Genomic DNA, 12,038 nt, shown 5'->3' with positions numbered 1-12,038 from the left:
GTGTACTTCAGCTAGCTGTTTCTGCAGGGCTGAAAGGAGAAACACGCACTTATTTTTGCCTGCAGTACTCCCTTAGTAGTACTTCAACACTAAGCATCCCTCCCAGATCTCTGCTGACATTATTAGCAGTAATGGTCAATTAGTTGTGTGGGGAAGTGAGGAGGTAGGAGTAACAGAGATGTCAATTTTAGCGCTTTGGGACAAAGGAAAATTAATGTTTGCTGAGCAGGAAGGATTTAAGCCCATAGCAGGGAAGGGAGGAGAAGGAAAGACTGTAAGCCTTTAAAGAAAGGACTATAGAAAATATTTAACAATGCTTTTTAGGGCTTGCCAAACAAGCAAAATGCATTTTCACCTGCTGGTTCACATGGATTTGACTTTTGATTCATGATTATATAAAGTGCTCTGCAACACAGGTTTTAAGCAGGGCTTGAAGGTAAGTGGATCCTTGTGCCATTGTATTGTTCAGGAGAGGAATGTGGTTTTGCACTATTGACAGACACAGAAATTTGCAGCAGGTCAGGCCTGGGCTGCTGAGGGATTAGGTCGGTATCAGCTCTTGAGACTGCCTTAAGGCAAATTGAATTTTCCACAGAAGAAGGAGGGGGAAAAAAATCCTACAACTTAACTAATCATCTGCAATTGAGCATGGCAGCAGGAACCACTCACCCCTCCACCTTGCTTGGTAATGACAGTAATTAGATGGTCAGCTTGATTGGAGCATCGCTAATCCTTGCAGAGTGGAGGGGATGCTGCCCAGCTGTGCCTGGCTGCCCTTGGGCTGGGGGTTTTAGGTGGGGAAAAGGGGTGGGCGTGCTGGGGGCTTGTGCTAGGTAATGTGTATTACTTTATAGGGCTTTGGTGCTGATCTGGGGTTCTAGAAGCTCTGTGTCTGCTGGCTTTCACTCATTGAAGTCTACTTTTAGGGAGGTGGGTGTAGGAGGTGGGCTACGTGTGGGATGGTATGGGTCCTATTTGTCAGGTGCTGCTTTCCTTCTGTGTTGGGGTTGCTGTGTGGTGCAGTACCAAGTTGGGTGTTAACAGGTACTCTTGCTCCTGTTAAACTCCTGTGCTAGTTCTTTGCTTGGGGTAAGCCCTGTGGGACACGCAGCTGCCCCAGCATGGGGCTCAGAAGGTGCTTTTGCCAAGCAGTGTCCCCACTTGTGGTCTCTGGCCTCACAGAGCTGTGGGATTCCTGTGGCTGCAGCCTACCTCTGCCTTGCTTGGAAGATGCTCACATTAGGTAATTAAAAAAATAAAAATAAAATTTGCAGTGCTCCTCCTGGTGCTGTTGTTAACTTTTGCCCTGTGAACCCTGCTGTGATGCAGGTGACGCAGGCCAGCCTGAGTCCATTCTGAGAGCAATGCAGGGGCTGTGTGGAGGCTGGGGCAAGGTGCTGGGACTGGAGGAGCTCAGCCAGGTGTGAGTGAGGCTGAGGAGCGACCCCTCGGCTCCATGGACCCGTGGGGACTGGCTGAGCTCCAGCTTGGCAGCGGCCACGTTGGCCCTGTGGATGCTGCCAGAGGAAAGGGGCTGTCGTCTTGCATGAGTGCATGTGAACGGTGATGCTGGAGAGGACACAAATGAACTATTCAAGCATTTTTTTTTCCTTCTGCTGGCATTGGCCTGTGGTTTGTACACTGGCTTGATCTACACGGATGCGCCTGGCTGTGTTTTTTAAGACACACTGAGAGCAAGGTGTCTGGTCAGAGGCTTACGGTGTCCCACGTCACTCCCAGGACGTGGAGTGTGCCCTGACCCTGGATGAAGAGGCACAGAAGGGGCTAACACTTCAAATCACAAATCTGGTTTGGTGACCTCAGCACAGTACAGAAAGGCCTTGGACTTTGAAAGGATTGAAAGCAAATGACACCCATGGGAAAGAAGAGACAGAGAGGTGTAGCCAGAGCTGTTGCGGAGGTAAGGCTGCTGAGACTTGATTATTGTTCTGGGCAGTGCTGGGGCACTCAGAGCCTTGAAGGGTGGACTTCTGGGTTGTTTTTAAATTCACAGCAAACAGGTTTCCTGGAGCACAGGGTTGAAACGATCAGGGTATAAATAAGGCTGTGTCCCAGGGGTTATGTACTGGTCGTGTACTGCTCGTCCTCACCTGAGCTCTTGGCCTGCTCACTGTGCTGCTCCTGCACCTCCAGGTACCTTCTGCCCTTCTTGTTGTAACATTGGCAAGAGCTCTTGTTTGTCTCTGTGCTGGGTCTCCCAACTGAGGCCTCCCTCAGGCCACAGTGTGGAGCACCATTGATGGATGATAGCCGGAGGAAACAGCACTGGCATTTCTCATTCAGTGCTGCTCTGTGGTTTTGTCCCGTTAACTCCAGCTTTTCTCTTTAGAATGGGGCCGAGAGCTGCCTGCTGGAATTAGAGAAAAGACACGGTAGGAGTTCTCCCATACCCCTTGCTATACCTCCTAATGGATAGCAGCACACCTCCCACCATAGTCCTGGTGCTTACGGGGATGACTTTATGGTCAGGGATGGGGTTGATGCAAGGTACCAGTATTTTAACATCAGATTCCCCTAGTCCACATATCATTGCTTTTTCTTGGAGTGTGATTTAAGGCATGGCAAGGAAAATCACTTCTACTGAGAGCAGTTGCTACAGCTGCCAGACTTACATATTTCTGGTGGCTTCGCTGATGCCTTTCAACCTTTCCATGTGCCTCTAAAACACCATTACCAAGAAAATTTAAGACCTTACCAAAGAAGCTTAGCTGTACTATTTTGTGCTCTGTCTTAGGGCCCTGAAATGCTGAGCAAGGGCTTCTGAGGAAGAGCTAGGTAGCTAAATTGACACACTTTGGGAGCTTGAGGGCCTGTTTTTTGTTGTTGTTGTTTGTTTTGTTTTGTTTTGAGAGCCTTTGTCCAAGCTGGATGTAGAGGTCTGTCAGCATGAGGCAGACCAATGTCTCAGGCTTCAGCTCCTGCAAGAACCCCCTTGGAAATAATTAAATGCTGATGTCAAAGCATCTTAACAGATGGAGGAGCTCCGTGTGCTGTAAGTCAGCCTGCTGTAAGTTAGTGGGAGAGGCTGGAGTGCTAAAGTCTTCCTAAACTCCCTCTATGTGGAGAAGCCGCGGAGTTTTATATTTCTTGGGTGTGGTAATACGAAAACATTATGACTCCTTGAGAAATTAAGACTACTCAGGTTAAGCATTGCAAATCCCCCTTTTAGCCTTCCTTTCCAGAACAATCCCTGTTAAAAACCCTGGTTGTGTGGTTGGGTCAGGCTTGCAGGGGTGGCAAGACACCCCCTTGCCTTCAGTGCTGCACATCTCAAGTTGAAGTCCTGCTGGCAATGTGCACTGAGTCATCACAGTGGTGACTTGGTTAGGATTCTGCACTGGGAGTTTAGGGGGTGACTTGTTTCTAAAACTGGGCTTTTATTCTTTTGTCTGTGGGTGGAATTAAAATTAAAAGAGAACTTACGTGCAAAGCAGTTATCAAAATTCAGAAGCATCTCACGTGCTTTGTGATAACTTACCTAAAGTCTTTTGTATTTTTGTAATGCTGACTTCCCTACTGCCCTCATATTTTCCTGGGAAGCTGAACAGTTCAGTACCTCTGTTCATCTCCTTGCTAATGAGTCAACACCTCTAATGCTTTCAGAATGAAATAGGCATTCGTATGTTGCAGATGCTTATGTAACATCAGTGGCAGAGGCTCATTTTTGATAAATTCATCCCTGGTGGTGTGAGTTTTCATGTGTGCAGTCACCTTTATAGCAGCCGGATAACTGCATGATTAAACCCCATCATAGTTAGTCGAGCAGTGGTAGTTCCCTGCAGGAAAGAGGAGATGCAGAGCGTCAGTGAACATGTGAAGCCCTTCCAGGTTATTCAGCAAGTCTCCTGGTTAGAACCTCTGGTAAGAGATTTTTTCTTATGAAAATGAGGGATATGTGAACAACCTCACCTGAGAGAGCTGTCATCTTGCTCTTTTTTTCCTTTTCTTTTGGTATTTATCTTTCTTGTGAAATATACTTAGACAGAAGGATGAATTTGGCAAACAGCAGGAGAACCTTGTCCGCTATCAGACTAGCTGGTACAACGGGGAGACAGATGCTTAACAAGCTCTCAAAGCAGGAAACTTCCAATTAGTATTGATTAGAAACATTTTTTTTTTTCTTATTGTAACCACTATAGTGTGGTGTGTGTTGTCATTAGCACTTTTTTCTTGTTACAGCTGTTTTTTAGCTTTGTTTACTCATTGGAATCTGAATGAAAAGATGGCCTTTCCTTTCCTCTATATCATTAACCTAGTTAACGATTACATATGAAAACAATTTAGGGGGAAAAACACTAGACCTGTAGTAATTGTAGAGCTGTATCCAGGCTGTTTGCTGAATGCAGTGAGAAAGGAGATAACTTTCTGCTTTTTCTGAAAGCTCAGTGAGTGGGGAAAGTCTGGGCTGCTGCAGAATAAACCTAGAGCTGGTGGCAGGAGTGCCTCTTGTGTTGCAACAGCCATCCACGTACTGGCTCTTTGCTGCTTATGTAAAACTGTCAGTGCACCTGAGGGGTAAGGCCACCGTTTTTAGGAAGGAGAAAGCCATAAGCATGGAGCAGGCATTTACATCCCTGTGACCTGCTCCCTGGTTCTCGCAGCGCTGTGTCCCGGCTGTACCTTTCTTGCATGTGGCTGCTCAGGCCCTGATTCAAATCCTGCAAAAACTACTGGGGTGACTTTCATTAACTGCAGAAACCAGATCTGGCCCTAAAAGATGGACAAAGACTTCTGACACGCCTGCTCCTGGTGAGGCTTTTATGCCTCCGGCTATCAGATGTGTGCTCCACCGAGCAGCAGCATTAAAGATGCATGGCCTGTGGCATCTCTGTTTCCTGGCGGGCTGGTGAGGGCTGCTTGGGTCTGGGTGGGGGCTGCAGTGCTGAAATTCTCCGTGGGCTCCTCTCCTGTGGTCAGGAGCTGATGAGCTCTGAGTGTCTGAGCCAGACTGGCCAGGCAGAGCCATCGGTGCCTTGATGTAAGGATGGGCTTGGAGTCCAGAGGAAATCTCCTCCTGGGGCTCTGCTCCAGGGCGAGAGCAGTGTGGGGATGCTCCTGGGAGAGGAGAGGGACCTGAGTGTGGCAGCAGAGCCCTGGCAGCAGAGACAGCTCCATGGAAAAGCCTCACCTGGCACCTGGAAGGTGAAGCTCCTCAAACAGCAGGTGGGGACATGGCAGGGCTGCTTCATCTGAGGGCTTCCAGGACAAAAATGCCCACAGAAACCGAGGGTTTGGGTTGGGATTCAGGAACCCCCTTTGCATTTTTTCTGTTCCCAAAGGTTGCGAGGCCAAGTTTCTCTCAGATTGGATTCAAGAATACATTAAATAATTGTATATTAAACAAACGTCAGACACACCCTTAAACACTTCAGCTTGTTAAATACCTGAATGCCACAGGGGATTTTATGGCTAAACACTCCGTGCGCTGTGCAAACCAGCTTATCGGACAGTATTTGCTTATTCTGGGGAGAAAGCTCGCGGATGAGAACAAAGCACTGATGAGTTTCTAGTGCAGTGCACGGAGATAATGTCATAAATTGCCAATCGATAGGTGTCCGGCTGAAGGTAGAAGGGCTTTTAATGGTAGGGTAGGAAATATCAAAGCAAATTATGGGCACGACTGCTGGGACTAACCTGCTTGCCTCTGAGGACAGGTCTTGATCCAGCTTGAGCCATTGGCCTAGAAGGAAGGGGAAGGGCAGGGGCTGAGCTGCAGCCTCCTGGTGGCTCCCACCTCGCTCCTGTGGGGCAGGCTCTGCTCTTTGCGAGGCATGGATGGAGCCACTTCTCTGCTGGCTTTCTGTGCCAGTCTTTCTCTAAAATTCAAGACCATTACCCGGGGCAATGGTTTATTTCAGTTAGAGGAGGGGAGTGGGCATAGCAGAAAATAAAATAACGTTGTGTTATCTAAAAGCGAAGCCACCCTTTGTTAAGGTCCAGCATCCAGGTGCTTTGGGAGTGCATTGCTTTGACCAACTTCTCATACCAAAACCCTTCAGCACTGACCCTTGGGCTGCCCAGGGGTGTCTGTTTTCAGGTAGCCAGAAGCTCTTGCTTCTGATTCAAAGCCCTTTTGGCACAGGAGGGTGGCTTTGAGCTGTCATTTCAAATTCCCCAGTGGCAGCACCTGTGCTAATGTTAGCACAGCGACTTCGTGCAGCACCAGGAGTGTGCCGTGCCCTTATGTCTTGACTCTAAGTTGTGTCTGGCCCTTAAAGTCTTTCCATCAGAGTTTCTCAGAGGCTTGCAAACACTGGGTTAGACCAGCTTACTTCTGACCTTCAAAATTTCCAGCCAGATGCAAAGTTTGCACCTTGAGACAATCTTTCTAATTAATCTCCACACCCTGCTGTGAAGAAGGTAAGTAACAGGCATTAACTGCGGTTCGGGGATTGGAGGAGAGGAGTAAGATGCAGAGCTGTGATAGCATAAGAGGTTTTCAGCCCACAAACCACACTGGAGGCAGAAGAAGAACGCAGCAGTATTGTCCAGGTGGGCTTCCCCCAGAAACTGCCTGGGACAGTGCTAGCCCCATGCAGGACAGAGGCTGCACAGGGGACTCGGGCATTAGCAAAGACGTAGGGATTAATTAGCGGATTAAAGCCACTATTGCTAAAGGCTGGTGCTTGAGGTGGACTCGACTCTGGTGCAGTGTTGGGAGGTGGAAACCAGCCCCAGGTGTCAGTGCTGGGCGCTCGGCAGCCCTGAACTGGGAGCTGAGCACCCAGTGCCCCAGGCGAGGCACTCGAGGGTGGAGAGGAGGATGGGGATAGAAAGGAGAGCTCAGCTTCATGCTCGGCACCGGGCAGGTGGCCAGCTCCTGACCACAGGGACTTTAACCAGGAACCCTGCAGGCCATGGATCTCTGCCCATCGGTCTGCAATGTTTCTTTCTTGCCAAGGGTGTGAACTCTTGCAGTACGTGCACAGGTCAGCCTGGCCCCGACTCTCTCCAGCTTTTGGAGAGGTTTGCTCTAAGCCTACTCCTGGTTTTGTGCCTACAAATGGTCCTTCCCCTGGGTAAGGCCTGGATGTTAACGCTGTGTTGCTGCTGGAGCTGGTGTGACATGCGTTACCTGTGGTGAGCTGGCCTCCATGCCCACAGGGAGGAGGAGGAACGGGTGCCAGGCAGCTGATCTGTCCCTCTGCCTCTTTAGTCCCATGGTTCTGCTGCCACTTTCAGCCTTCCCTGGGTGCCCTCCTGCCTCCTCACTGCTGATTTCCTTCCTCCAGCTCTCCTTTTCCAGTTGCACCCTGGTTATGCCATGTAACTATCTGCAAGGCACTGAGAGCCTTCCCATAACTTCAGCGCTTCCCAAGCCCTTGAATGAGTTTATTTTTCACAGAGAATTACCAATGCCAGTGCTCGTGCTGGAGCACTCTTCTCTTCAGATGGTAGCACCCCTACTGTCCGAGCTCCATCTCAGCCCCGTCTCCTTGTCTTGTCCCTGGCAGCTTCCTCCTCAACAAGCCAGGCCCCACAGCCAGGTCACTCCTCCCCTTGCACTGCTCATTTCCTCCCACCATCTGTGTTCAGAGCCTCTTAACCTCATCATTAAACCTGCAAGATTTCCCCCTTTTCTGTCCCCATCTCTCCCACCCCTCTGTCCCTGCCCAGCTCACTTTACCTCTTGCCCTGGGCCAGCCCCAGTGCTCAAAGCAGCCCATTGCTGTGACCAACATCTGCCTTCATTTCTTATCTTGTGGATCATTTCTTCCCCCAGCCATGGTGGTGCTGCCAAATGTCTCCCATGAGCCTTGCCCAGCAGAGCAGATGCTGGAGCCTGGGCTGCTCCTGTGCTTCACAGGGGCTTGTGCTCATTTGGGGCAGGTTTCAGCACAGACAGGGGCTGCTCGGGGCCATTTGAGGCCTTTTAAAAAAAGAAATTTTACAATGAGCTGGAAGAACGTACATCATGAGACCTTGAAAAGAAATCTTTGGAAGCATGAAATAAAGAGGAGAGGGAAAACAAGGCAGTGGGTTCGGCTGGTGCACGGCGTGACCTGTGCGGCTCCCAGGGTGCTCAGCTGGTGCCGGGCTGGTCCCTGCTGAGACGAGCGGTCCCCACACACGTACGATGCAGCGATGCCAAGCACACGAGCCCTGCACACATGAAGAGCAGGGGCTCGGTTTCTGCCATCCCCTCACTTCAGTGTTTTTATCCCCAGCACAAGACTGGCAGCTCCTTCTGTGCGCACGAGCTGCCGCAATCGCTGCAGCTTCCCACTTGTTTTTTTTCTCTGGAAGACTGGGTTGGTTGTCAGCGCCTGGTCTGCACGCTGAGTAACTTGCATGTTGGGAAAGCACCAGAGAAAAATCCTCTTCTTAGACCCAGGTGAAATCTTTCCAGCAAAGAGTGAACTTAAAGAAAGGAACCTGAGGGACCAAAACTAGCTGTGAAATTGGATTGAAGTCTGGATGAGGAAAGAGATGCTAGGAACTGGGTCCTTGAACATGCTGCATGCTTTAGGAGTGCTCTTTGTGGAACTTTAGGTTTGAAATAGCTTTTGTTTGTTTGTTTTAAACCTAAATCTTTGCATTCTTTTTATTTTTATTATTATTTTTAATAATTTGTACCAAAGAAAACCATGAAAACCTGACCAGGGAATTTTGACTGCATTAGAAAACAAACAAGCTGTATTTCTATTCTATCTCCAAATCTTTGAGTTGGCAACTGAATCGAGAGCTTTGATCTGCCAGCAAGGAGGAGGACACGCAGCTGCCTGCGGGTCCTCCCTCGGCCCTGGAGCTCTCCACCTTCTCCGTTGCTGGGCTCTGGGCATGGCGAGGGCCTGCAGAGGTGGGAGCTGGCTTCTTGTCCTGCTTGCAATGCTCGTACTCCAGCCTGAACAGAAAGCGAGCCTTATTTTATTTTATTTTGCTCCTGTAACTGTTCGGATGCATTTCAGCTCTCCGCGCTGACTCACTGCTCTGGCACGGAGCCAGTTTATTTATATGGTTCCCCCCCTCATTACCATACGTGCCTCAGAAAGCAGCTGTGCTTATAACACTTCTTCAATAAACAAACTAAATTATGGACTTCAGAGGACGATCCTAAGTCGCTCGGCTCTCCTGTGCCCTGGGCTAGGGCTGCAGCTGCCAGGTTTGGAGAGCCTCCCTGGGAGCCTTGGGGCCACCGAGGCCTCTGGCTGGTGAGGATCTGAGTCTGGTCCCAGCTCTGTAACTAACCTTTACCTTGGCTAAACTTTTTCTTATTTCTTCTGTCCCCAAACCACACCTTTGTGGATCCAATCAGGAGGAGGACGTGGCCGTAATTCCTTCTCATCAGCTTTGTTGTCCAGACCTGATCATTTATAAATCCATCAGTAAGACAAGTTTGTATGGTTAAGGAACTTGGTGACTGTTGAAACCCATTTTTGCTGTGCTGTACGTGAGTTCTGGATAGATGTCCTGAGACACACCGGAGGAGACTCCCACCTTAAAGACTTTCATGCTACGGATGCCCTTTCACACCCAGGTACAACTGCAAAGATCCAGGTTTGTTACCCCTAAGCACTTCCAGTTCAAAGGAGCAATTTGTGACCCCAGCCGACAGCTCTTTGTAGAGCCAGAACATTTTAAGGAAATCCCACAGCTCGATGGTCAGAGCCGCCTCCCCGTTGCTGTTATCCGGAGCCTGTGTGGAGGCCTTTTCCCAAAAGGAAATGGGGCGGGAGGTGATTAATCCTCCAACCCTACCGAAACCTATCTCACCCTGGGACAAGCACGGAGGCAGGATCTGACAGCAGCGTGAAGCATCCCCTCGGCGGTGCTCCCCAGCCCTGTGGGGTGAGCACGAGCTCCCTGGAGCTTCCTGGCTGTGCTCCCAGCCTCGGTGACTGATTTGGGCTCCGGGCAAAGCCTCTTATCTGCCTCGCTTTGTCGGCCTGTGCAATGGGCATGAGGCATACTTCGGGCACGCCGTTTGGTTTCGGCATCGCCGTGTTTTGCAAGCTTGATGTGAGCGCGGCGAGGCGTCGGGGCTGGCTCGCAGTTTCCCCTAAAAGCTCCCCGAGAGCCCCCTTCCCCCGTTTGTTACTCCGCTCTGTGACAAACAGGAACCTGCCACCGGCCTCGGCTGTGCGTGCTGAAAATAAAGGGCAGCGAGGCTGCTCACCCGGATTTCCTCCCCAGCCCTTCCAACTCCGGCTCAGTGCGCTGCGAGCCCAACCCGCACCTAGAGCCGCAGCCAGCAGCCTCGCCGCGGCCGGTGGCTGCGACAGAAAGGCGATGGATGTGTCGATTTCCATTTTTTGTCATTAAATTTATCACACGCACACCCAGTCTAGCTGCTGAGCGCTCGCACCGGCCCCTCCCGCAGCATCCCCCGGGGCCGTTGCGGAGCATCCCCGGGGGATGCTGCGAGAGGGGCTGGTGCGGAGGATGCTCGGGCGGCCACCTGCAGGGCCGGGCGGCCCCGCACGGCCCCGCACAGCCCCGCACGGCCCCCCCGCCGCCTCCAGCTCCGCGGCCGCGCCTCCGAAAGCCGCGGCCCCACCTCGGGGCGGAGCAGCCGCCGCCGCCGGAGGAGCCGGAGCCGGAGCCGGGGCGCTGGGAGCTCGGCGGCCGGGCCCCGCTGCGCATCGGGTGAGTGAGGGGCAGCGGGGATGGAGAGGGGGGGGCCGGGGAAGGGGCTTCAGGGGTGATGACCCCTTCGGGGGCGCGACAGCCCCTGCAGAGCTCGTCGCCCGAGGAGGGTGGGTTTGGGAGAGGGGAGGGCCGTGGGGGTGTCCCCCCCCCCCCTCCACCACCACCTCCCCCCGGGGTCCTTGTCGCCCCTCCCGGGTGGCTGCAATCACGGAGTTTCGGTAACTCCAGCCCTGTGCAATCCTAGCCAGGGCTGGTGAGAGCCGCTTAAATAATGCAGCCCGCTGCCCGCCCCCGGTGGCTCAAGGCACCCGGGTAATCCCACAATAAATGTGTCCGACCTTATCTCGGACGTATCTAGCGCTGAGGACAGAATTAGGTCCTTAAGGCACCCTGCTCCCCTGGCCAAAGGCTGCGTTTGGTGTTTGAGGACACCCTTGGGCCGTGGGTCATCGCCCAGAGCCCAAGGAACCCAAGGGGGGAATCTTCCCTCGCTTCACCGAGGGGTTTTGCTGGTTGCCTTTAGAAACCCTCTCCCCTTTGGCATAACTGTGCTGTGGAAGAGACGGACCTGAGGCAGCATAAAGATAAGCAGCCGTAATTCCTGCAGGGGCACCGGGACTGCAGCTGGGCTGCGTGCGAGGCGCTGAAGGTCCCGCGTGGGGAGCGGCTCCTCCAGGCGCCGGCAGCAGGGCTGAGCGCAGCCCAAACTCCGCAGCGCCGGGGTTGCGGCATTGGGGATGCTCTCGGTTGGCTCTGCTGGCAAGAAAAGAAGTTCTTGCTCCTAACCCCACTACGTTATCGTGGGAAGGTCCTTCCTGCGCTGGGCTAACTCCTCTTGAGGAGGGTGTCTCAAGCTAAGGGGAGGAGAAGAGAAGGTGGCTTCTCGCCATGGTGGAGGAAAGCACGAGGGTCGCAAACCTGGAAGCCGATGATCTCGGTTTGAGCCCTCGGTGTTCCCGGAGAGCTCGGGGAGCCTGGGGAGGAGCAGCCCAGGGGCTGCCCTAGTGCTCACCTTGACCCTGGCTGCCTCGGCTCGGCTGCCCTGAGCTGGCCGCTGCCGCCGGGTGCCCTGCTCCTGATGGAGAGGGGCCCGGTGCCCGTCGGGCACAAAGCAGAAAGGGCTTTCCAGTCTGGAGCCAAACAAAACTGGAGAGGTTGTGTTGTTCTTGTGAAAGATGTGCTAAATCCTGACTAGGAAGAGCACCTTTTCATTTATGCTTTCCTGGCTTCACCTCTGTGCTAAGGGTTTGCTCAAAAACTCCGCGTGATCCTGAAAACACTCTTCTTATATTAGAAAGTACTCTCATTACATTATTTTTGTGGGTTTTGCTTCATCTTCTGAGATCTCTTGTGAGGTTAAAAAGCTTATTTTCCTTCTAGCTGGAAGACGCATATGGGGATTTCATAACAAAAATAAGCTTTAAAGT

At 52.0% G+C, this 12,038-nt stretch overlaps 1 protein-coding gene across 3 annotated transcripts in view; it reads left to right on the top strand.

Annotated features, from left to right (window-relative positions):
* The first annotated feature begins 1,681 nt into the window (after positions 1 to 1,681).
* PPP1R16B (protein phosphatase 1 regulatory subunit 16B) overlaps positions 1,682 to 12,038 on the top strand; it is a 66,965-nt gene continuing 56,608 nt past the window's right edge. Inside the window, exon 1 of one of the 3 annotated variants that reach the window (XM_084537605.1) lies at positions 1,682 to 1,921. The gene's annotated coding sequence lies outside the window, so the exon portion shown is untranslated. Of the gene's footprint in view, positions 1,922 to 9,259; positions 10,609 to 12,038 lie in introns of those variants that run through there. The other 2 variants (XM_084537604.1, XM_084537600.1) reach the window with 2 other exon arrangements.

This window comes from Aythya ferina (assembly GCF_964211825.1).
Source record: "Aythya ferina genome assembly, chromosome: 16".
NCBI classification, from domain to species: Eukaryota; Metazoa; Chordata; class Aves; order Anseriformes; family Anatidae; genus Aythya; species Aythya ferina.
The sequence above is the reverse complement of the archived record's forward strand: the minus strand, read 5'-3'. Positions and strand labels throughout refer to the sequence as shown.